The following is a 26896-nucleotide window of genomic DNA, read 5'->3' as shown; positions in this document are numbered from 1 at the left end:
AAGAAATGGAGTAGCCATCATGGTCAACAAAAGAGTCCGAAATGCGGTACTTGGATGCAATCTCAAAAACGACAGAATGATCTCTGTTCGTCTCCAAGGCAAACCATTCAATATCACAGTTATCCAAGTCTAGGCCCCAACCAGTAACGCTGAAGAAACTGAAGTTGAATGGTTTTATGAAGTCCTACAAGACCTTTTAGAACTAACACCCAAAAAAGATGCCCTTTTCATTATAGGGGACTGGAATGCAAAAGTAGGAAGTCAAGAAACACCTGGAGTAACAGGCAAATTTGGCCTTGGAATGCGGAATGAAGCAGGGCAAAGACTAATAGAGTTTTGCCAAGAAAATGCATTGGTCATAGAAAACACCCTCTTCCAACAACATAAGAGAAGACTCTACACATGGACATCACCAGATGGTCAACACCGAAATCAGATTGATTATATTCTTTGCAGCCAAAGATGGAGAAGCTCTATAGAGTCAACAAAAACAAGACCAGGAGCTGACTGTGGCTCAGATCATGAACTCCTTATTACCAAATTCAGACTCAAATTGAAGAAAGTAGGGAAAACCGCTAGACCATTCAGGTATGACCTATATCAAATCCCTTATGATTATACAGTGGAAGTGAGAAAAAGATTTAAGGGCCTAGATCTGACAGACAGAGTGCCTGATGAACTATGGAATGAGGTTCGTGACATTGTACAGGAGACAGGGATCAAGACCATTCCCACGGAAAAGAAATGCAAAATAGCAAAATGGCTGTCTGGGGAGGCCTTACAAATAGCTGTGAAAAGAAGAGAGGCGAAAAGCAAAGGAGAAAAGGAAAGATATAAGCATCTGAATGCAGAGTTCCAAAGAATAGCAAGGAGAAATAAGAAAGCCTTCCTCAGCGATCAATGCAAAGAAATAGAGGAAAACAACAGAATGGGAAAGACTAGAGATCTCTTCAAGAAAATTAGAGATACCAAGGGAACATTTCATGCAAAGATGGGCTCGATAAAGGACAGAAATGGTATGGACCTAACAGAAGCAGAAGATATTAAGAAGAGATGGCAAGAATACACAGAAGAACTGTACAAAAAAGATCTTCATGACCCAGATAATCATGATGATGTGATCACTAATTTAGAGCCAGACATCTTGGAATGTGAAGTCAAGTGGGCCTTAGAAAGCATCACTACGAACAAAGCTAGTGGAGGTGATGGAATTCCAATTGAGCTATTTCAAATCCTGAAAGATGATGCCGTGAAAGTGCTGCACTCAATATGCCAGCTAATTTGGAAAACTCAGCAGTGGCCACAGGACTGGAAAAGGGCAGTTTTCATTCCAATCCCAAAGAAAGGCAATGCCAAAGAATGCTCAAACTACTGCACAATTGCACTCATCTCACATGCTAGTAAAGTAATGCTCAAAATTCTCTAAGCTAGGCTTCAGCAATATGTGAACCGTGAACGCCCTGATGTTCAAGCTGGTTTTAGAAAAGGCAGAGGAACCAGAGATCAAATTGCCAACATCTGCTGGATCATGGAAAAAGCAAGAGAGTTCCAGAAAAACATCTATTTCTGCTTTATTGACTATGCCAAAGCCTTTGACTGTGTGGATCACAATAAACTGTGGAAAATTCTGAAAGAGATGGGAATACCAGACCACCTGACCTGCCTCTTGAGAAATCTGTATGCAGGTCAGGAAGCACCAGTTAGAACTGGACATGGAACAACAGACTGGTTTCAAACACAAAAAGGAGTACGTCAAGGCTGTATATTGTCACCCTGCTTATTTAACTTCTATGCAGAGCACATCATAAGAAACGCTGGACTGGAAGAGACACAAGCTGGAATCAAGATTGCCAGGAGAAATATCAATAACCTCAGATATGCAGATGACACCACCCTTATGGCAGAAAGTGAAGAGGAGCTAAAAAGCCTCTTGATGAAAGTGAAAGTGGAGAGCGAAAAAGTTGGCTTAAAGCTCAACATTCAGAAAACAAAGATCATGGCATCCGGTCCCATCACTTCATGGGAAATAGATGGGGAAACAGTAGAAACAGTGTCAGACTTTATTTTTTTGGACTCCAAAATCACTGCAGATGGTGACTGCAGCCACGAAATTAAAAGATGCTTACTCCTTGGAAGAAAAGTTACGACCAACCTAGATAGCATATTGAAAAGCAGAGACATTACTTTGCCAACAAAGGTCCGTCTAGTCAAGGCTATGGTTTTTCCTGTGGTCATGTATGGATGTGAGAGTTGGACTGTGAAGAAGGCTGAGTGCTGAATAATTGATGCTTTTGAACTGTGGTTTTGGTGAAGATGCTTGAGAGTCCCTTGGACTGCAAGGAGATCCAACCAGTCCATTCTAACTAAAGGAGATCAGCCCTGGGTGTTCTTTGGAAGGATTGATGCTAAAGCTGAAAGTCCAGTACTTTGGCCACCTCATGCAAATAGTTGACTCATTGGAAAAGACTCTGATGCTGGGAGGTATTGGGGGTAGGAGGAGAAGGGGACGACCGAGGATGAGATGGCTGGATGGCATCACGGACTCGATGGACATGAGTCTGCGTGAACTCCGGGAGATGGTGATGGACAGGGAGGCCAGGCGTGCTGCGATTCATGGGGTTGCAAAGAGTTGGACATGACTGAGCGACTGAACTGAACTGTACTTGATTGTCAGTGTGATACAAGTTGATTTCCCTTCGTTATTTGGGAAAAAATATTTGGGAGAGGAGAATACAGAAGAGGATAATATTTATAGAGGTCAGTGGTCTAGACCACCTCCTCCAAAAGGATGACACATGAACTAATCTATCAGAGATATGCAGAGAACTTGGTATGTTGACGTCATTTTAAAACTGCACATAATTTCTGATCTCTCAGAGGTCAGACAGCAAGCTGTCACTTTCCTCTCTATGTAAAAACTAGTATAACACCTATTCCTTCTACCTCACAACAATTGTGTGAAGATAAAATGAGAAACACTGTTCCTGGTAAGAGTATTTGGAGGGTAAGGAATTCTCAAGACACATGCGGTGTTCTTATAAGGTGCAAATAATAGCTGAGTTGGTAAAGAATCTGCCTGCAATGCATGAGACCCCAGTTCAATTCTTGGGTCAGGAAGATCTGCTGGAGAAGGGATAGCCTACCCACTCAAAAGCATTTTTGGGCTTCCCTGGTGACTCAGCTGGTAAAGAATCTGCCTGCAATGTGGGAGACCTGGGTTTGATCCCTGAGTTGGGAAGATCCCCTGGAGGAGGTAAAGACGACCCACTCCAGTATTCTGACCTGGAGAATTCCATGGACTGTATATTCCATGGGTTCACAAAGAGTTGGACATGACTGAGTGACTTTCACTTTCACATACCCAAGCAGCAGTCACTAGTCCAGAGATTGCTCTTTTTCTCCTTCTGGGCAGTGACATTATCTCCAGGTGAAAGTGTTATGTATTTTCCCTACAGAAGAGTCTGAGGACAATTTGCTGAGATGGAAAGCTTGGTGCTTAGGTAAACTGCAGTGATACAAAGTTCAAGTTTTGGGAGGACATACCTCATTAGATGTGGCAGATGGAAAATTTCCTATAAGTGGTCTCTTCCATTATAATGAAGCTGTGAGAATCAAATGAGATTAGATGGCAAGACACAGAAAGACCTGAAAGGCAACAGCCTACGGGACCTTACAGAAATTCCACTTGCTTTTGTTCTCACTGAGGGTCTGCAGTCATAGGCTTAGTAGCTGGATGCAGAGCCTTTGTCACCCACAAGCTGCCAGAATCTCCAGCTTCCCAAGCCAAACAATCTTTCCTAACTGAGAACTGGACTTTTCCACTCTCAAGTCCACTCAGTGGAAGATGTGTGCGTGTTCAGTTGCTAAGCCATGTCCGGCTCTTTGTGATCCCCATGGATGTAGCCTGCCAGGCCCCTCCGTCCAGGGGATTCCCCAGACAAGAACACTGGAGTGGGTTGCCATTTCTTCCTCCAGGGCACCCAATGGAAGATCGATTCATACAAATGTCTGTATGAAGCTCCTACAGGCTAGTGCCTGAAGGGCAGTTGGGAGCGGAAGCTTGCTCACCACCCTGCTCTTGTGCACTTCTCTCTCCAAGAGGTGGTCAGAGGGCAGAGATCTGCTCCCGGCAGGATTTCTGCCCCAATTTCTCGCTTCCTAACAGAGACGCCAGTGTGATCAAACACCTCTAGATAGTGAAGTCAGAGGCCTGCCTTCTGTGTCCATTGCTGTATCTCCAGGGCTAGTTTAGTGCCCTGCCAATGGGAAATGCTCAATAAATATTTTGGAAAGAAGAATAAAGGAGTAAGTGAAAGCAATGAGTGGATGGAGGGTGCTCTTTGCAAAGTTATCCTGAGCCACCTGAATCCAGAGAAAGCCAGAGAGATGGCCACAAGCAGCAAGAGCATGCTGTTGTGATTTTCCTTGGCCTTTTCTCCATCCAGTTCACATCCAGAGATGGCGACTTGGTGTAGCATGGGGATTTGGCTCCTCAGGTCTGGTGTAACTGGGATTCCGTGTTCATCGGATTACAATAAAATCATTACTGTTTTGTTATTATGACAAAATGACTGGTCCCTGAATAGTCACAAAATCAGTGGCCCTCTAAGGCTGCCAACATTACATGGGTTTGGTCTTCACCCTTTTAATATCATTTGCTGAAACCTTCAACCAGCTACCCTTCAATTCTACTGTTTCCTTCACCTAGACAACTGTAAGGTCAAGAGCAGGTGGCCCACATGTCAAACATCCACAACATCCAGGATACCTAACAAAAAGCCTTATAAGCCTAAGTATTGAAGGCCACTCAAGACAAAACAAAATGCAAAACTCTGACTTTGGTGATTACAGATCAGTAGATGGAGGTCTTCACTACCACTACATGTTAGGATTGGAACACTTCATATGGCCCAAGATTCTCTAAAACTTCGTTTGGAGATGATTATTTTCTGCCTTTTTAACATAGCAAATAATATATTATTGAATTTTCTTCTCATGAGTTTCTTATTAGTCTTTGAAGTTGTTATAAAAATAATCTTCATTTTTTTCCTTAGAAATATGGCAAAAACTAACATGGACAGCTTGGCCATATTGGGATCTGTTCTGAATCCCAGCACACTTAGGTCTTGTGGCTGAATTTACAGCCTTCTCATCTTGCTGATACCTTCCAGAACTGCCTATATCCCAAATAATTTCTTTTACTCTAGTGGAAAGTGCTCACTGGAATAGCTGGCTCATTGAAAAAGACCCTGATATTGGGAAAGATTGAAGGCACAAGGAGAGGAGAGTAACAGAGGATGCGATGATTGGATGTCATCACCGATTCAACGTACATGAACTTGGGCAAACTCTATGAGATGGTGAGGGATACGGAGGCCTGGCGTGCTGCAGTCCCTGGGTTGCAAAGAGTCAGATATGACTTGGTGGCTGAACAACAACAAATGGAAAGTGCTCCTTGCTTCTACAGATTCAGTGATATATGTTCATTTTCATCTCAACAAAACATCCCAGGACCAAACTTCCTTCACAGAATTAAAGCGGTAATTTCTGTAAGTAAGATAATCTCCTAAAGGCAAAGTAGGATGATTTCCATCTTTGGAAACTGTTACTTTCTAATCATTGCCTCTTAGTAATTAACATTCACACTACGGCCAAATAATCACGTCATAGTCAAAAGGTCAAGGTCCTTTTATATAAGACAGACTTCATGTCACTTTTTGTGCTTAAAAAAACCCAACTTTATGGTAGCTGGTGGTAGGAGAGACTGGATGTGAGGTCAGGATCTATAAATGCATATAAAGCAATGCTTTGACTCAAGGTCACTGGCCTGAGCTAAGACCACTTAAATTGTAATCAAGGCCACTCATTGAACCATGAGTAATTTTAGGCAAGTTTCCCGGGTGTATGCTGACGTAACCAAAGAACCTCATCTTGCTTGACTGGCATGGAAATCGGCAGTTAGGTTGAAATATTTGAAGGTTGCTGTCTGAAGAAGGTGCTTTTTACCATTTTCTGTCTGTACGAGCTTCTCATTGATTGTCCTTCATTTTCATAAGCACTATTCAGCTACAGATAGAATAATTATTCCCATCTTTCACGGTCAGGGAGACAGTCCCCTTCCAAGTGACACTATGTAATAGAAGATGGACGTTACTTCTCAACCAGAAAAGTCATCAAATTGCTTCCATATCAAGTAAAACAGATAACCTGAATTGGAGAGAAAACAAAAAACAAACAAAAAAAAACCCAGAACATTTCCTTTAAATACAATTGATATTGAAGCTCAAAAAAGAAACTGAGAGACATTTCAATAAATGTATTTGTTTTTAGGTATATGCTTTGGGGATAATCCAAATAAAAGAAAAATTATTTCTTTACTATAGGCAAGAGGTTTGAAAAAGGAGGTATTTTTTAATTAAAAAATTTTTAATTGGAGGATAATTGCTTTACAATGTTGTGCTGTTTTCTGCTGTACAACAACATGAGTCAGCTATAAGTACACCTATCTCCTCTCCCTCTTGAGCCTCACTCCCATACCCCCTACCACCCCCTCTAGGTCACCGCAGAGCACGGACCTGAGCTCCCGGGGCTATACAGCAGCTTGCCAGTAGCTCTCTATTTATAAACAGGAGTCTATATATGTCAATGCTACTCTCTCGACTAGTCCCACCCTCTCCTGAAAGATCTTCTAATGGTAGTTCTTACTAATAAGATAGCCAGTCTATCAGAATATGAGAAACAAGGCAGTGTTCCCTCAGCTACCCTGATTCGCATTGTAAGCTTCATAATCAAAAACATTCATAATACTGAACTAGGAAAAGAATCTCTCACAGCTTTCAGAAAACCTATAAGCTGTTATTAGCAGAAGGAATGCAGCAACAAGCAGGAAATCAAGAAGTAAGAGTTCCCAAAACAAACCATCTGACAGGCTGAGAAATTCAACTAAGTCCTTATGTCTGGGGACTTGGGTCTGTGGGAGCCTTGAAAGATCAAGCAACCATAGCTCAGTTTCTGCAAGTTCTTTGCTAGCAGGCGGTGCCGACGTGGAATCTCACTGCCAAAGGATATTTGGATCTGCCCTGCCTCTGGGAGGACTGAGGAGGGAACGCTGGTCTTGGAGACAATGTACTCCCCTCACACCTTCTCTCAGTTGCCATAAGCCGCTGCCAGCAATGAGCAGAGGAGGAGCCTTCCCAAAGCCACAGGAAGCTTGGATTCCACCTCTAATTTGCAAAGTGCATCTGCTTTACAGACCTGTTAGACAGCGGTTTCATAATTAGAAAAACACGCCTTATATTTTCCTACTCCCTAAACCATAAAGAAAATCTGGCTTTATTTTTAAAACACTAATAATTACATGATGGAGGAAAACCTTAATTTCAGGGGACAAGCTCTACTAAGACAAACAATTTGTAAGCAGAGTGACACAATTTCTCCGGTAGTAGGGAAATTCTGTGGTGTGATAAACTGGATTTATAGACATTTGTACCCAATATGCCAAGTTGTTCTACACACTGGATTCATGTGAGATTCTGCAGCCAGTGTGCCTTAAAGAAATCAGGGCAGCTGTAGCAGCTGACGCTGTAGAACTTACATTGTTGGGGAGAACTTACTTGGGGGAACTCCTTAATGGGCTAGGAGTAAGAAGACCTGATTCAAATAAAAGTCTTTAAATTATCTTTAGCCAAAATCTTTTACACTGAAATCGGGATTGTAAAGAGAATAATCTTAGTGATTTGTTCCCCATGGCTTGAGGAGTTGCTTTGATGGGCTAATAATGAGAGAGAAAAGAAAAAGATGAAAAAGATACATCAGACACTGTGTTAAATGTGCTACACAAATTATCTCAGGTAATGAGAACAGTAGTTCCATGAAGTGGATTCTACAACAATACCCATTTTACAGATGAAGCAAAGCACAAACCTCCCAAGGTCACTGAGTTGCTAAATTTGAAAACCATACCTTGAACCTAGACACTTGGTTCTTGAATCTGTAATATTAAATTCAATGTTAGATTTTTATCTTAAGGAATTTTTACAGGGATCATAACACTTAGCTTGCTTGCCCTGGGTAAAGAACGATATTAAAAGAATTTATGCTGCACAATCTTTGACCTAAAATCCTTCTATATTATATGGGAATTAAATCTGTGGCCGAAACTAAATATGGATGCATAGTACTCTTGATCCACTGCCAACAGACTAAAATTATTTAGGAGGACAATAAAGGGCATGAAAAATGGTTTTCAAATTGAAACCATGTGAATGAATATATCTAGGGGAAACACAGATGGAAGAAATAAGACAAAAGAAGGATGAAACTAACAGGGTAGGAAAGAAGGGACCCAGGCACTTTGCTACAAACCAAAGTTTCTTATTTGGGGGTCGACTCTTTGCCTTCCTCTAGCCCTTCAGTGCATCTGGATACTCCACTCAATCTAAATTTTCCAGAATGTTTATTATGGAGCTTCTACAGTTTCCCTCTTGAAAAAGAAATATCCATTTGACTATTGGTTTATAAACCCATGCTGTAGTAACCATGGTCTCTTCTTACCAATAAGGCCAATAACATACTGAAGCCAAATGTCAAACATCTGTATACTTGGGCTTCCCTGGGGTCTCAAATGGTAAAATATCTGCCTGCAATGCAGGAGACCTGTGTTCTATTCCTGAGTGGGGAAGATCCCCTGGAGGAGGGCACGGCAACCATGCAGTATTCTTGCCTAGAGAATCCCACGGACAGAGGAGCCTGGAGGGCTATTGGGTCCATAGGGTCACGAAGAGTCAGACATGACTGAAGTGACTTAGCACACACACTGTTTCCTAACTTGCTTGTTTTATTTACTGGCAAGTATTGCTTATGTAAAATATTTAAACCTCTTAACTAAAAAGGGATACATCAGAAAATATGTCGGCTGCTGCTGCTGCTGCTAAGTCTCTTCAGTCGTGTCCGACTCTCTGCAACCCAACAGATAGCAGCCCACCAGGCTCCGCTGTCCCTGGGATTCTCCAGGCAAGAACACCAGAGTGGGTTGCCATTTCCTTCTCCAATGCATGAAAGTGAAAAGTGAGAGTGAAGTCGCTCAGTTGTGTTCGACTCTTAGCAACCCCATGGACTGCAGCCCACCAGGCTTCTCCGCCCATGGGATTTTCCAGGCAAGAGTATTGGAGTGGGGTGCCACTGCCTTCTCTGAAATATGTTGGCACTACAAAGTAATTCTTAGGTTTCCAAAAGGATTCACTGATGGTCCACTAAAGATAAGTTTCCAAATGTATTTAAAAGACAACATAATTTATTAAAATTAAATTTACATGTAACTTTTTAGAAAAACACTGTCATTTTATACTTTTCCCCCTTAAGAGAAGGATTCTTTCATTTAACAGCAGGAGCTCTCCTGTTTCTACCCTCACTTTTACAAATGAAAACAGAGCTTTGTTTTTAAGTTTGAAAGAAATTTATTATCTCTTCTTCCTACAGACTTCAGTACCATCAAACATTTAATGAGTGTCATTAAGCAAATAAAACAAAAGACTAGGAAGTAATTATACATTATATTATTACATACAATTACAATTGCTTAACACCATCACTTTTGTTGTCATGTACTTAAAGTATCTTTTATATTTACTATATTCCAGTTTTTTTCTCTTGATTACCTGTTATGCACATATTTACTTAGTAAAAAAGTAACTGTCATACAATTTACCTTGTAAATAAACTGGGTAAATTAATTCATCTTTTAAAAGTAGTACAGAATTCATTCTATAGATGGGGAGGTGGACTTCAGTAAATCCTTTTGGAAAGTGAAGAAGTATTATATATTCAATGGTTGGTAAAATGAATCATATTGCTTTGAAAGTGAAGACTGCTGTTATTTTATTTTCTTAAAATAAAGTGTATTTTAAAAGAATAAGGCAAGATGCCTCATTTTCCCATCCCTAAGGAAGAGAAAGCACCTGAGGCCTTGCTTCTAAGCTGCTTTATTTATTCACCCTTTAACAGACAACTCTTAGGTCCACCTCTAGATGCCTTATAACAGTCCACCCTAATGTCAGGAAAATTTATTACTACCGTTTAAAAATTTATTATTACCGTTTAATATTTCTGATAGCCACAATATCAGTATGTTATTCTTCACTGTTTAAAGCTGAAACTACAATCAGAAAATGAAAAAAAGGTATGAAAAACAGAAATCCAGAGACTACTCATAATTTTAAGCTACTGAACATAATATTCTAAACAGGTCGTTGAAAATTTTGCTTGAGTATCAAAGTCCACATTTTGAGATTTTCGTGCTAAACCTAAAATGTATTAAGCACCAGCATGATTCTCAGTGGATAAGGTAAAGAAATTATGAGTAGGTAAACCCTTTAGAACAAAGACATTTAGTTCTGATTATGGGTTAGCATTACACAGCTTAAGATTCCTATAAAAGCACTGTATCTCTGATTTGGTGTGTTTTTATTTTTCATTAACAAGGTAGGCTTTTGTTTTTAGCCTCCTAAGGAATCACAAAATTTACAAAAGATGGTTAAGATTATTTCAATGCAAAAAGATCAAACTCTTTGAGGGATTACTTTGCTTTGCATATTCACTCCCCTTGGCAGATGGAAAATGAAGCACAGGGAAGTGGCATACTACTTTTTGGAGGGAGAAGTCTGCAGTAGGGGCAGGGATGGGACCCAAACTCTCATCTGCTAGTCCACAGCATCATCTTTCTACGTTTCTGAAATTCCAACAACATATTTCTTTTTCACCCTTCAACAGCTACTCAATACTGCCGAACTTCGCTTTCCTTTCATACTTGTTGGATTAACCCATTTCTTTTGAGTTTAAAAATGCCTACCTTACTTTAGCATGGACTCCCTCACCTCATATGTATTTTTAGACTAGAAGCTCTATTCTGATTTTTCTTATACTTTTTTTCTTGCCTTTCATCCAATATCCAGTTGCTTTATCAATATGCTGATAGCATATTACCTAAAATAAACAAACAAGCAAACGATGAAAAACAAAACCAAAAATCAACTGACCAAACAAAAATCTCACTATTTTTTTGTCTGGTGTTCAATCCTTCTCCCCTTCTGAGCCTGCCTGCCTCTTCTTCCAAAGCTTGTATCTTCAAACGATGAAACATGAACCTCCTTTTCTACTTCTCTAGCTCAGTGTTCCTGAACTTTATTCCCTGTATCTGCAGTATTTTTACACTGCCCTTCCCCCTCCCCATTTCAAATTTCCGAAGTCACCTATTATCAACCCAAGACTATCCAAAGTCTTTAACTACATTCTCAGCTGGTATCCTATTTATTTGTGCATGTTTAGGTGGAAAGAATACACAGAAGAACTGTACAAAAAAGATCTTCATGACCCAGATAATCACGATGGTGTGATCACTCATCTAGAGCCAGACATCCTGGAATGTGAAGTCAAGTGGGCCTGAGAAAGCATCACTATGAACAAAGCAAGTGGAGGTGATGGAATTCCAGTTGAGCTATTTCAAATCCTAAAAGATGATGCTGTGAAAGTGCTGCACTCAATATGCTAGCAAATTTGGAAAACTCAGCAGCGGCCACAGGACTGGAAAAGGTCAGTTTTCTTTCCAATCCCAAAGAAAGGCAATGCCAAAGAATGCTCAAACTACCGCACAATTGTACTCATCTCACATACTAGTAAAGTAATGCTCAAAATTCTCCAAGCCAGGCTTCAGCAATACGTGAACCGTGAACTCCCTGATCTTCAAGCTGGTTTTAGAAAAGGCAGAGGAACCAGAGATCAAATTGCCAACATCCGCTGGATCATGGAAAAAGCAAGAGAGTTCCAGAAAAACATCTATTTCTGCTTTATTGACTATGCCAAAGCCTTTGACTGTGTGGATCACAATAAATGGTGGACAATTCTGAAAGAGATGGGAATACCAGACCACCTGACTTGCCTCTTGAGAAATCTGTATGCAGGTCAGGAAGCACCAGTTAGAACTGGACATGGAACAACAGACTGGTTTCAAACACAAAAAGGAGTACGTCAAGGCTGTATATTGTCACCCTGCTTATTTAACTTCTATGCAGAGTACATCATGAGAAACGCTGAACTGGAAGAAACACAAGCTAGAATCAAGATTGCCGGGAGAAATAGCAATAACCTCAGCTATGCAGATGACACCACCCTTATGGCAGAAAGTGAAGAGGAACTCAAAAGCCTCTTGATGAAAATGAAAGTGGAGAGTGAAAAAGTTGGCTTAAAGCTCAACATTCAGAAAACGAAGATCATGGCATCCGGTCCCATCACCTCATGGGAAACAGATGGGGAAACAGTAGAAACAGTGTCAGACTTTATTTTTGGGGGGCTCCAAAATCACTGCAGATGGTGATTGCAGCCATGAAATTAAAAGACGCTTACTCCTTGGAAGAAAAGTTATGACCAACCTAGATAGCATATTCAAAAGCAGAGACATTACTTTGCCGACTAAGGTCCGTCTAGTCAAGGCTATGGTTTTCCCAGTGGTCATGTATGGATGTGAGAGTTGGACTGTGAAGAAAGCTGAACACTGAAAAATTGATGCTTTTGAACTGTGGTGTTGGAGAAGACGCTTGAGAGTCCCTTGGACTGCAAGGAGATCCAACCAGTCCATTCTGAAGGAGATCAACCCTGGGATTTCTTTGGAGGGAATGATGCTGAAGCTGAAACTCCAGTACTTTGGCCACCTCATGCAAAGAGTTGACTCATTGGAAAAGAGTCTGATGCTGGGAGGGATTGGGGGCAGGAGGAGAAGGGGATGACAGAGGATGAGATGGCTGGATGGCATCACCGACTTGATGGACATGAGTTTGAGTGAACTCCGGGAGGTGGTGATGGACAGGGAGGCCTGGCGTGCTGCGATTCATGGGGTCGCAAACAGTCAGACATGACTGAGCGACTGAACTGAACTGAATATGACATGACTATGTACAAATTCTACTGGCAACAAAGTACTACTCCTATTCTGTGCTTTATAGTCTACATTTACAATAGAAAGAAATGCTAAATTTCAATTAGAGATTAGTAACAAAGTTGTGATTCTTTCCCCTATTCAAATTCCTTGACTCTAAATTCCATGTACAGAATTCATGTTGGTTCATGGACCCAAAGTTAAGAATCCATGGATTATGAAGAAGAATAACTTTTCATGGTTTTATAACTATTCTCAACTCTGTCACAGCTGTCTAGAATAAGTATAAAGTAATTTATTCAATATGAATCTACTATTCTTTTCTTTTTTGAGATTTTCTACAGACATTTCTTTATTTTCTCAACCTCAGCTACAATCTCACATCCAGAATTATCTGCTGATTCTATGATAATTGACCTTTCAAGCCATTATTTATTTTTACTAGGATCTTTAACACTATTTTAAAACTCCAGATGCCACAGATGAAAACAAATACAAAAAAATAACAATAAAATCATTTATGTGCTAAAGTGCTATATTGTGGATAAGCAAAGATGGAAGGTTCTTGGCTACACACCAAGTGAACTCAAAAGTGAAGTAGCTCAGTTGTGTCCGACTCTTTGTGACCCATGGACTCTAGCCTACCAGGCTCCTCCGTCCATGGGATTTTCCATGCAAGCATACTGGAGTGGGTTACCATTTTCTTCTCCAGGAGATCTTCCCAACCCAGGGACTGAACCCGGGTGTCCCACATTGTAGGCAGACGCTTTACTGTCTGAGCTACCAGGGAAGTCCATAAAAAGTGAAAGTGGTTCAGTTGTGTCCAACTCTTCATAACCCAGAATTCCCCAGGCCAGAATACTGGAATGGGTAGCCTATCCCTTCTCCAGCGGATCTTCCCGACCCAGGAATTGAACTCGGGTCTCCTGCATTGCAGGCAGATTCTTTACCAACTGAGCAACCAGGGAAGCCCACACCAAGAAGTGCCTAAATAATGGCCACTCCTTCCTATGTGTCAGTAGTACAGATATAATTATTACTACTCTTCTTAAAATGCTATAAGTTAGGTCTTCAGAAAGCTATGTGACATCTGTCCCTTTCCTTACTGACTACACATGTATAGTTTCTTAAAATATTTTTCATCTTCAAATTAGTGTTGTTCTCCTTCCCAACAGATCTTACACAGCCTGGGAAGAAGGAAAAAGAGTATTTTTTCCCCTGTACAGTTGCAGATCTGCACTAAACCTAAACATTCACTAGATGAAGTATTAATAATTGATATGCCATTAGCTCATCTTTTTCCTTCATAGGTCAACTCTCAGGGGATTATTTTATAAATTGTTTGCGGAAATATATTTCATATCTTTATTAAAAGACCACTAAGCAGGAATACTTACATATACCAAGGGACAGTTTTATAGTCACCCATATTTCTTTTCCCATTTTGAGGCATGGCATACGATTTCTTAGTCTTCTCACGCTCAGGTTGCAACTGTCTGATACCCCAAACCAGATACAGTTGTTCAGAACCCCCACAGATACCAAACCTCATGGATGCTCATGTCCCTTATATAAAATGGGCCAGCATTTGCATATAACCTATGTATATCCTTCTGTCTACTTTAAATCATCTCTAGTTTACTTATAGTACCTAATACAATGTAAATGCTATGTTAATAGTTGCAAATACAATGTAAATGCTAGGTAAATAGTTGCCTGCACATGGCAAATTCGAATCTTGCATTTCAGAACTTTCTGGACATTTTTTTCCAGATATGTTTGATCCACTGTTGGTTGAACCTGTGGATGCAGGACATGCAGATGCAGAGAGCTGTACAGTGACTATACACTGACTTGGAACCTGTGCAGGGCAGGTCTACTTGGGTCACTGCTTGATCTCCCACAGGTACGCAAGGTAGGGCTCCTAACTCATTATTTCTCTGCCCTTCAACAAAACTGAAAATGATCTCTTATAATTACACAGTGTGGGACTCTAGAACCCTCCAGCCCTCAGTAGTCGTTTGGAACTAGAGAACCACAGTTTACTTTCATGCCATCAACTCAGAAAAGTAAGGGATCAGAAGACCAGGGGTTTCTGCAGTGCATAGTGCTCCTCTGGGATTCTCTGGTCCATTTACTAACAATGCTGACAATGCAGGACACACGATATCCCCTGGAACTAAAGAAACAGTAGCAAAAAGCTTCCTTAACTACCTATTACCAAGGGAAGTGGTGAAATGAAGACACGCTATTAATTTTGAACTAAAATCAACTAGTTCATTGAAATGCCTTTATCACTTCAAATGTTTTATGCTCTCTATGTGCTTTCCTACATAACTATTTTTGAAGTGTTGATTAAAGACAGGGGTTTCCTCACTAGTTATAGGAACTGTATCTATCCACATTTAATTAAAAATAAAGCCCATTTCTTTTTTCTGTCAGGTGAAACATTATCTTAACATCTGCTGGAAATTTTGCATTCTTTTCTGAACAGAATATTGAAAATTTGAAAGCTACTATACAGAACCAGGCAAACATATAAAAAGGGCAAACAATGATTTCAGAAATCAAAGGTTAGGGTAAGACAAGTCTTTAAATAGTGTATGTATTGCTCTGTCCTTTCCAGGATGAATATAAAACTAAACTAGTAGCACAGACAGAGGGCATCACAAACATAGGAAAATAAACATGAGATAACAGTATTTCTGTTGTATGGACTTCAGGAACACAGCAGAGTCCCGGGCAAATGCCATAGGAACATGAAATCAGCATTGCCTCTCTGCAAATCACTCTTCAGTAAAAGCTACTGGGCATTTTGGGGATCATCCTAATTCAAATTTAGAGCAGACCTTATGAAAACTTCTTGTAAGACAAGATTATGCCATTTCTCAATTTATAAATAAAAATTTTTTTAAGAATAACAGTCAGCGCTGGGAAGGGTATAAGGAAAAGGCCAATCTAGTATCATGCTGTCAGAAAGTCAATTAGTGCCATCTTTCTTGAGCAGTTGGGCCATACATATGAAAATCCCTTAAGATGCGCTGCTCTTTGCATAGAGAATAGACTTGGCGGTTGCGGTGGGGGAGACGATGAGGGTGAAGGATGAAGTAGGAGTTTGGGGTTAGCAGATGCAAGCCATTACATAGAGAATAGCTAAACAACAAGGTCCTGCTGTACAGCACAGGGAACTATATTCAATATCCTGTGATAAGCCATAATGGAAAAGAAAAAAACCCAACAAATAGATACATTGCCCTTTGGACTCAATTTCTGAAGATTCCTCTGGAGAATATAACAAAGGGCACATACATAAAAATTTTGCTGCAGAAATATTTAACAAAATAAATAAAATCTGGATTTCCCTGGTGGTATAGTGGAGAAGAGTCTGCCTGCCAATGCAGGGGACACAGGTTTCACCCCTGGCTTGGGAAGATTCCACATGACACAGAGCAGCTAAATCCATGGGCTACAACTACTGAGCCTGCACTCTAGAGGCCAGGAGCCGCGACCACGGAAGCCCACATTCCCTGGAACCTGTGCTCCGCAACAAGAGAAGCTCCTGCAAAGAGAAGCCCTAGGACTGCGACGAAGCTGCTTGCCACAACTAGGGAAGATTCTCACGCAATATGGGGCAACCAAAACTAAATACATAAATCATTTAAAAACAGAAGTGAAATCTGCAATAGTACAAAATTGGAAATGACTTAAATGCTAAATAATAGGAGCCTGGCTAAGTAAATTATGTCATATCATACAAAGAAACACGAGGCAGTCATTAACAACACTTGGCAAGTATATTTATCTATACTAAAAAAAAAAAAGCCCATATGATCTTAAATTTTCAAAATGTTACAAAGTAGTAACATATATAAAAGAAATACATGTAAATATCAATCCATACAGAAGTATCTGAAAAGATACAATCAAAATGTTTACAATATATTCTTATGAATGTATGCATTTTCTCTTCTTCCTGTCACTCTTTCCTGTTGAATTTTTGTTGTATGACACTTTTACAATTAAAAAGTGTATTTCTAATTAGACTTGTCAGGGTATAAATTAATTACTGCATGCATACACTGTAACACACATTTTTACTTCACTAAAATGAGCATAGTTCCTTTTCACCTCTGAAATATCAGCTGTATTCAACACCTTTGCTAAGACTCGGAAGCGAAGGGGATAACACATTTTTCTTTATTCTGACATGCATTTCCATTAATTACATGCTTTCTCTTGTGTTCATCAACAGTAAACTTCAGGGTAAGTTTTTCCTACCAATTTTAAGCAGTTCTGCATGGCCAATTTTCAGGTCTGTCAAGAAAAGCCAAGACTAATATCCCAGTGTCATGTTTATAGCCATCTGTGTAGAAACAAAATCAGCTTTGGACAGCTTTTATCTTGCTAAGGTTCACATATTTTGATGTGCGGATGAATACTTGGGTTTAGAAGCATCAGTGGATTAACATGTTTGGCAAGGGAGGGAGTGGACCTCTTCTTCAAAACTACCTCTTTCAAGAATTGATGGAATGAGCCATTTTGGAAGAAAATAAAAACAAAACCAACAAACTGAAACAAAGCACAGTAGTTTTAGGCCAGAGCTGGAGCTTAACTAAGTAAGAAAACAGAGTGAGTAGAATTTGTTTTATAGTCATAAGATGATGTCCTCAGCGGTAAAGAAATGAGGCGGCAGGCAGCCACACCTGGTCTATACTTCCCTGGGGGCACGGAGGGTAACCAGCACGGCTGGACGCCTGCAGGCTGGGATGGACGAGGCGCAAAAGGCTCTCCAGCCAGCATTTAGTGCCCACAGGTCACGTTTAGGCCTTCCAAGTATATCTGCCATCTGGCCTCACTTGCTTTCCTTATAATTATTTCCCTTTCCCCTTTCTGCCCTGGAGTCATCTTAAAGGAAATTATGAAGTATAGGATTAGGTACACAGCAAGCAATGATTTTTTTTTTTTTATATCTAATATATCTGAGATACCAGCTTTTACATCATACCTTTGGCAGTTTCTTCCTTCTGAACAAAGAAGTTGGTTGTTCTGAAATCTATGTCCAAAAAGCTGGCTTCTCTGATCCCTGACTGCCTTGTGTATAAGCCCCTTCAGCATTTACCTGGTTTGTCTGGTGGCCAAATCCTAGAACCTCCTAGGTTCTAGAACATTTTACATATACACGGGACTTCCCTGGGGGTCCAGTGGTTAAGACTCTGGACTTCCAGTGCAGGGGACATAGGTTTGATCCCTGGTCAGGGAACTTAGGGCTTCTCTTGTGGCTCAGCTGGTAAAGAATCTGCCTGCAATGCGGGAAACCCAGGTTCAATCCTTGGGTTGGGAAGATCCCCGGAGAAGGGAAAGGCTACCCACTCCAGTATTCTGGCCTAGAGAATAACATGGATTGTATAGTCCATGGGGTCGCAAAGAGTTGGACATGACTGAGTGACTTTCACTTAGCAGGAAACTAAGATCTCACATGCCATGGGGCACAGCTCAAGAAATAAAAATAATAAAATAAATATATAAAAATTATTGTCAATTATAGCAAGTGGGTTGATAAACATTGTTACTGTAGCTTTAAGACTACTAAATAGAAAAGGTTTAGTATTTTACGGCTGATAATGGGATTTCAGTAAAATGATTGGTTTTCAAAGCACGAAAATAAGACTTCAAATTAATTATGAAAGCCTGAAAGAAAATGGAAGAACCTTGTAGGAGATCCACATGGTAAACCTACAGGATAGCAAACATCCAGATGTTTTGAAACATCTGTATTACTGCGTGAACTTTTCCATTTTTCCCCTCAATGTTTGGTTTCACGCAGACAAAACAAGAGCTGTACTTCCAACTTGGGCAGCTTTCAAAAATTGTCAAGGAAAACATTTCATTACATTGTTTATTTTTGATGCTTCTAAAATGAGGCTGGGCTTCCCAGGTGGCACTAGTGGTAAAGAATCCGACTGCCAATGCAGGAAACGTAAGAGACATGGGTTTGATTCCTGGTTCCGGAAGATCCCCTGGAGGAGGGCAGGGCAACCTACTCCAGTATTCTTGCCTGGAGAATCCCATGGGTAAAGGAGCCTGGTGCGCTACAGTCCATAGGGTCACAAAGAGTTGGACGCGATTGAAGTAACAGCAGGCACGAACGCAAACTGAGGCTAACTTCCTCATTTTTTTTTATTCCTCACAGTACTACTGAGTAGATGTCTATTACCTATTTGGTTGAATGAGGGGAGAAAAAAGATGACTTCTAATTAAATGCACAACTGAATAGGGAAATTATTTCTGAGTAGGACAATTCCATTATTAGTAATAGCATATCGATGAACTCAGGAGTACATTTATTCTGAATCTTTCATTCTATGCATCCATATTTCATCAATCTTTATCATCTCTCATTATAATATATGGAGAGCCTGGATAATTATTCTTGTGTTACAGGTAAAAATACAGAGGAACTGAGAGATGAAACCTGTCAAGTCACATACTGAGATCTTGTAGATATTCAATTGCCTAGCCCAAATCATCCAATAAAACAAGATGTTTCTCTGATTGAAAAGGTTTATTATTTAAACCCAGAAGATAATTATTTCTATATTTGTTTATTCATTTTGTTATAGGGTCTGAATTACTGAGAGATGTGAATAAGAAGACTTAGTATCTGAGACACACCCTGGAATTCATTTTCCCCGTAAAACCTGTCCAAACTCCTTCATTTTTCCATCAAAGAGGACAGAGCTCTTTTCCTAGCTGGTATTGGATACTCTGGACTTCCCTGATGGCTCAGTGGTAAAGAATCTGCCTGCAATGCAGGAGACGCAGGTTCAATCCCAGGGTCGGGAAGATCCCCTGGAGAAGGAAATGGCAACCCACTCCAGTATTCTTGCCTGGAGAATCCCATGGACAGAGGAGCCTGGTGGGCTACAGTCCATGGGGCCACAAGAGTCAGACACGACTGAAGTGACCGAGTATGCACACATATACCAGACACTCTGGATGAAAGGGAGATGATGGCATCTGAAAACCTGTGTTGGTAGATTCTACCTCATAGGGTTGTTGTGTTAACTGAGGAATCGTGTGTGAAGGGTTTAGGGTAGTTTCTGGCACCTACTATTTGCTCAAAGAGCTATATCGTGCAGTCTTATTGTTCCTAATGATACTGATATTGGGTCTGACACATGTTCTGGTCTCTCTAATTATAAGTTCATTCCCACTTCATGCTATGTAGACACTGATAATGTATGAACACTATTCATTATTATAATGTGCTGTTTTGCATGAAGAACAACTCTGTTTTGCTCTCCGGTCTCAGCAGATGATGAGTAACCAGCATCCAGTCTGGGTTAGGGTTAGTCTCCTTAAACTGCTCCTGATCCTAGTCATGCTTCCTCTTGGCACAGTAAAGTGAAGGACTGAAATAAATTTCAGAACTGACCAATCCATTCAAAAACCCTTGATTTCAGGATTATTCATGGGAGCAAAATACTCTGTGAAAGCTGGAAGATATACATTCACTCAGGCAGACAACAAATGCTAATTTGGTGCCCATGACATGCCAGGTTTTTGATAGCTCTGTTTAAAAATGTAGGCGAGATCACCGGCCCCCGTGGCCACATTCCTGAGTGAGCAGAGGATGGGTGTAGGTGTCCATTTGACTTCCAAAGCTAGACGGAGACAAAGGAAATGTGAATGCAGAACTCTCAAAATAGCAAAGAGATCTTGGGCAGTAGTTTCCTCTAGAAAGACCTAGAAGGAAAAGGCTGACCCAACAGCCTGTCTAAGGCCCAGGAGAATTTTGGACTCCATCAGTTCAGTTCAGTTCAGTTGCTCAGTTGTGTCTGACTGTTTGTGACCCCATGGACTGCAGCATGCCAGGCCTCCCTGTCCATCACCAACTCCCAGAGTTTACTCAAACTCATGTCCCTTGAGTCGGTGATGCCATCCAACCATCCTGCCTTCAGTCTTTCCCAGCATCACGGTCTTTTCTAAGGAGTCAGTTCTTCACATCAGGTGGCCAAAGTACTGGAGTTTCAGCTTCAGCATCATTCCTTCCAATGAATATTCAGGACTGATTTCCTTTAGGATGGACTGATTGGATCTCCTTGCAGTCCAAGGGACCCTTAAGAGTCTTCTCCAATACCACAGTTCAAAAGCATCAATTCTTCAGCACTCAGTTTTCTTTATAGTCCAACTCTCACATCCATACATGACTACTGGAAAAAAACATAACTTTGACTAGACAGACCTTTGTTGGCATATTTGTCATGCCTTTGTTGGACTCCATGTGGTATGTTTAAAATTGGCACGATGCTGAGAGACACTGCACCTGAGGTCAAAGAAGGGTTGTATGTGGACACAAGGGGCCATTCCACTTGTCATTGGAACCAGGGGAAGGATTTATTTCTCAATTCTCTTTGCACAGGTCCACCCATATGCAGGCCTGGCATTTTAAGCTGTCATAAGGACTCTGGCTCAGGGTCTCCACAAGCATTCTTGTTCAACAATGTAAAAATCTGCCTGCAATGCAGGAGAGCCAGGTTTGATCCCTGGGTTGGGAAGTTCCCCCGGAGAAGGGAATAGCAACCCATTCCAGTATTCTTGCCTGGAAAATCTCATAGACAGAGGAGCCTGGTGGGGTACAGCCCATGGGGTCACAAAGAGTCAGACATGACTGAGCAACTAACATTTTATCCTCCAAAAGGAGTGAAGCTGTTTGGGGACCGTGTTGTTGGTAGACAGACAGCGTTGGCTGTGGCAGTCAGGACCGAGGGGATATGTCACTTTTTCTCCCTTCCCCTCTCTAGCAGGAGAATGAAGGTCTCAGCACAGGCTGCGGACCCCAAGGAAGGAAGAGGATGGAGAAATAGAGTCAAGAAGGAGAGTCCTGGTTTCCCACTCACTGGCTCTGTGACCTGGGTTATTCACGATGTGTAATTGCAGTGTTTGCATTTGTCAAGTGGGTGTAAACCCCTTATACACTGCCTTCCGAGATGACTGTGGCCATCCGCTGAGAGGTGTGGGGAGGTACTCTGACACCGCTCCATCTCTCTGCCGACTGGGAGGATAAAGCAGATGTGAGAAACATACATTCTGCCCTGCAAACCTCAAGAAGCTGAGCCAGAGATTTGGGGAAAATGGACTTGTATGTTTTTACCTTGGCCATATGAAGAGATCTGAGTAATTCCCTGGTAGAACTACTTGTAAAAGTAATAGGTATCAAAGAGGTGAGGAAAGAGTCAGAGCCCAGGTGTGTCATCAGGGAATGGCTTCCCTCTGGCTCTGCTGTAATCTGAGGTGAAGAACACCGCTTCTACAATGTGACGGGGTGTCAGGCTAAATTGGAAGGTACAGACCAAAAGCTTCAGCGGCTACCGTACATTTGCACACATTGTGACAGGTGAATCTTTACCTCATGCCTTTGGTCATGCAAATCGAAGGGCTTGGTTTGCCCGACAGTCTTTTTTAAAAGGAAGATTAATATGAAATGTACTTTGCCCAACCCATTCGGCCATCCATTGCCACATTTCTGACAACAGGAAAGATCCAAAACAGGGCTGACCTAAGGCTTAACTTTTCTGCGGAAATTCCTCTGAGTGCTTGCTCTCTGCTCATTATGTGTATAAACGTGTTACAATAAGGTATGTGGGTGGCTTCAAGTGAAAGGCACCCAGGATCGAAGAGCAGGTGAGAAAGCCTCATCCGGGACAGGAGATGCTAAATGCTGGGTTTTACCCTAGATTTGTATTAGAAGAGGGCATTCTAAAGTAGCCCTTTCTGATCATTGTGTTAACAAAAATACAGGAACATCTGAAACCTGGACTGAGTCCCCACAGGCAGGGATATTTCAATGTTTTGTTTTATTTATTGAGATCTCTCTCTCTCTCTCTTACTTAATGTACAAAAGCCCAGTTATTGTGCACTGCCACCAAGCTGGAGCTTTTTAAATGATTCAGGGAAGTATAGCTTTCATTTAGGTTTGTGCCCTCCAGTCTGTTTATACTGGTCGATACACTTGTCTGAAAAATATAATGGATTAGCACATCATTCAACAAGCTAGTCAGAAGGCAAGCTCAAGGCGACAGACACCAAAAAGTAAATTACAGTCAGTAGTTGGGCCAGGCCATGCCCAGAGCTAGGAAACATCGTATCAGCACAAAACCTGTATTCTCTGAGAATGGTGGCGGAACGGAAAGGGATGAAAAATTTACACTCAAATATAATAAAACAATCAGCTCTACCAATTCATATGGCACTAAAAACTGTGTGGTTTATGACGGCGGATACAAAGGGAATCTGGCGCTTATGACTGTCCCGCACATTATAACCTCAGCTGGAAACAGACTTGGTGGCATTTGTTTCATTTAATGGGCCCACTTTGCAAGTGGGCATATATCATGCCTTTCTTTACACATTCCATTTAAATATTTGAAAAATGCCAGTTGGCCACAGGTTTGTATTCAGAGACGCAAGTGTTGAGGGGTCTCAGGGTTGGGGGAGAAGAGATGAGGAAGTCAGGGTACAGGGTGAAGGGAGGAGAAGAAGGCTAAAAATTACGTTTTTATTCTTAGCTTTCTCTCTCTTTCTTCCTCCCTCTCCTTATTCCCTTCCTTCCAGTCTCTTTTCTCAAGAGACAAAAAGCAACATTGAGACACATTCTCAAAATCTTGAATTTACATAATCTATATAAATCTATGTAATCCATATCACCTACTTTGACATGAACCAAATCATCATTATGGCAGATATGTCTAGTTATAATTATTAAATAGTTTTCTATTTTATAATTAGTTAACATGAACAATTAGAAATAGGTTGAAAAGGTGTTTTTTTTTTTTTTTAACCATAAAGTAAACTCCAAACAACAAAACAAATCACTTCCCTTACTAAGAGCTTACTGAAGGACTGTCATGTTCTCAGGCATTGTAATTTCACAAAAATATTCCTTTTACCAATTATGTTCTAACTGTATGGAGAGACTCAGAGAAGGCAATGGCAACCCACTCCAGTACTCTTGCCTGGAAAATCCCATGGACGGAGGAGCCTTGTAGGCTGGAGTCCATGGGGTCCCTAGGAGTCGGACACGACTGAGCGACTTCCCTTTCACTTTTCACTTTCATGCATTGGAGAAGGAAATGGCAACCCACTCCAGTGTTCTTGTCTGGAGAATCCCAGGGACAGGGGAGCCTGTTGGGCTGCCGTCTCTGGGGTTGCATAGAGTCGGATACGACTGAAACGATTTAGCAGCAGCAGCAGCAGCAGTATGGAGAGACAGATGAGCAGAAAAGGAATGTGGGCATCCCAGTATTTAGCAGGACTGTTTAAGACAACTAGAAAACCTACAAATGCAAAGACAGACCTGCAAAATCTTCCATCATATGAAGTGCTTATATGTGATTTAAGAGGAGCAGAAAAGGAAGCAAAGATGGGATTTCAAGGTTAAAAGTATTACAGGAAATATTTTCTCCACTTGTTTCCCTCTCTGTATGGATTATCAGATGTTAATAGGGGAACCAATGAATACAATTTCTGAAATTTAGACTTGGCAATCTTTGTAGTAGACTCGATCATATAGCAACAGTAGAAAGATCACAGGCAGCAGACCTCATTCGGATGACTAACAAAGTACATCAAATGGAACTATTTAATTATACTGGGCCTTGCCCCATGGTTGAAGCCACTGCTCCCCCTAGAATGTCCTTTTGTCTCTGCCATCAGGTTTGGCAGGAAAGGGACTTACCCTGGCCTTAGCCTGTAACTGGTATCTCTGTCAGTTGCATCCCTATGTGGATGAACCAATTCTGATCAATCCCAATAAAAATAGCTATATTATTGTCTTCAGGTCACTCCTCTAGAAATTCCTTCAAAACTTATTTCTCCTCTTCTCTACTTCCATATTCAGAGTCCATTTCTCAACTTCTCTCCAGCAGAAGAGTTAGAGATAATCCTATTTATTTCCCAGGTTCATACCCTTTATACTAAGCTTACCCTATTCAGACCTGGGTCCAAAGATTTTCCCTCTCTAGAATCTTCAATGTATCTTTCTCTGCATGCAACTTACCAACCTAATGTTAACGTCATCTGAAGCTCCAATACTTAGGCCACCTGATGCAAAGAGCTGACTCATTGGAAAAGACCCTGATGCTGAAAGACGGAAGGCAGGAGGAAAAGGGGATGACAGAGGACGAGATGCTTGGATGGTATCACCAATTCAATGGACATGGGTTTGAGCAAACTCTGGGAGATGGTGAAGGCAGAGAAACCTGGCATGCTGCAGCGCGGGGGTCAAAAAGAGTTGGACGCGACTGAGCGGCTGAACAACAACAGCAAACGTAGAAGTGAGACCCATTAAGCCCAGCTCTCCTTCAAACTACTTTTCACCCTCTGCACCTTCTTGCCCTTGAATTTCCTGGCAGAGAGGCTAATACTCACCAAACATATCGGTACCGCTCACTCAACAGCCCACTGCATTTGGCTTCAGGCAAAATGATGCTCCTGATGATACTCAAATCATTGGTCATCTTCTAACTGATGGATGCAATGGCTGTGTTCTGTCCTCGTAATATTTTAACTTTAGGACACTTGATCACATCCTTTTTGAAAAAGCTTTCTTGACCTCTAATGGCAGCGTCCATGGTTCTCCTAGAGGAGGAGCCTCTCCAGGTTGCTTTCTGATCATTTGTGTTTCATCTTATATGCTTTCGTCTCATCCTTGACCCCCCAGTAAACTGAGATCTTCTCAGCAGCCCCCACTTCCTCCTTCTTGAACTGCAAATTCAAGATGCTCAGTAATCTCATCTGCCTCCTTCAGGCCCTGGTACAATCTATATGCTAACCACCTCCCTACCTGTAATTCTGAACCCAACCTCTCCCTTGAGCTCTGGAGCCTGTTCAATGATGTCCCACAAGTTTCTCAAATGTCTTACATCTAGATTGGAACTAAGTTGTAAAAATGCATTTCCTCTTTGTTTTCCACTACATTTGATCAGTCATCAAGGCACTTATCTTACCCAAAAGAGGCTTCTCAAAACCATCCCCCCTTGTCTTTATTTCCACTGATGTGTTCTATTATAATTCTCTTTAAAAAGTCTCTTTTCTAAGCTGTCTACTACCTTCTAACTGTAAGACTGCCATCTATTCAGTATCTTCCAAATTTTTTTTGCCAGAATATTTTTTTTCGTGAAGCACAGATCTACTGTTTCACTTTTCCCTTTAAAACTTTGGATGGTTTCCCAGGGTCTAGAAGAGAAAGTCCTTTTCTTTGGTTCCTCTAGCATTCTTTATGGTCAGTCCAGTCCTAACTCTCCAGACTCACCTCTTGCCATAAGAAATGACCTTGTAGATATGCCTCCCTTTGCCTGGAATATCACCTTTTCCTTTTCCAGATGGGAAATGCCCATGAACACCTGAACCAAACACCGTTTCTTTAGTAAATCCTTTGTAAACGTCTCTAGGCAACTAGCTACCCACATTCTCTATTCCTGTGGTTTATAGTGCATCTCTTTATTGGAATATGTGACATTCACTATTCATTGAAATATCTGAGGCCTACAGTGCATAGGTCACTGTAGCTTGGTTACCATGTCTATGGAACTGGGTCATTGAGGATAGGAACCATGCCTTAGTTATTAATAGCTTCAGTTTATTTTAATTTGGACATGTGGGTCACTCAGTATTAGTTGAATGCTGGTATGCATGAATATATATATCAAATGTGAAGGAAATATCATAGGTACTCTGAGTTTAGACCCTTATATGTATTACTGGGCTCTGCTACTGAACTTTGGAGTATTTCTAATAATGTTGAATATCAGAGTTTTTGAATATATCTAGGTAACTTTACTGATGCTTTCAGAAGTTCATTTATAGACAGTAGCATTGTGAGAGTAACTGTTTTATGGTTCTGAGCAGGAGGGTTAATTGCTCCAAATCTCAGCTTCTCTTCATCCATAAACCTTGAATAATTCTACTTGT

The 26896-nt window shown here is 41.0% G+C and overlaps 1 protein-coding gene across 2 annotated transcripts in view; it reads right to left on the bottom strand.

Annotated features, from left to right (window-relative positions):
• Window positions 1-26896, bottom strand: part of NPAS3 (neuronal PAS domain protein 3) — a 956265-nt gene that overhangs the window by 217291 nt on the left and 712078 nt on the right. The gene's annotated exons all lie outside the window — the stretch shown is intronic.

Source organism: Capricornis sumatraensis, chromosome 19, assembly GCF_032405125.1.
Source record: "Capricornis sumatraensis isolate serow.1 chromosome 19, serow.2, whole genome shotgun sequence".
Lineage (NCBI taxonomy): Eukaryota > Metazoa > Chordata > Mammalia > Artiodactyla > Bovidae > Capricornis > Capricornis sumatraensis.
Note: the sequence above shows the minus strand (reverse complement) of the source record. Positions and strands in the feature narration are given on the sequence as shown.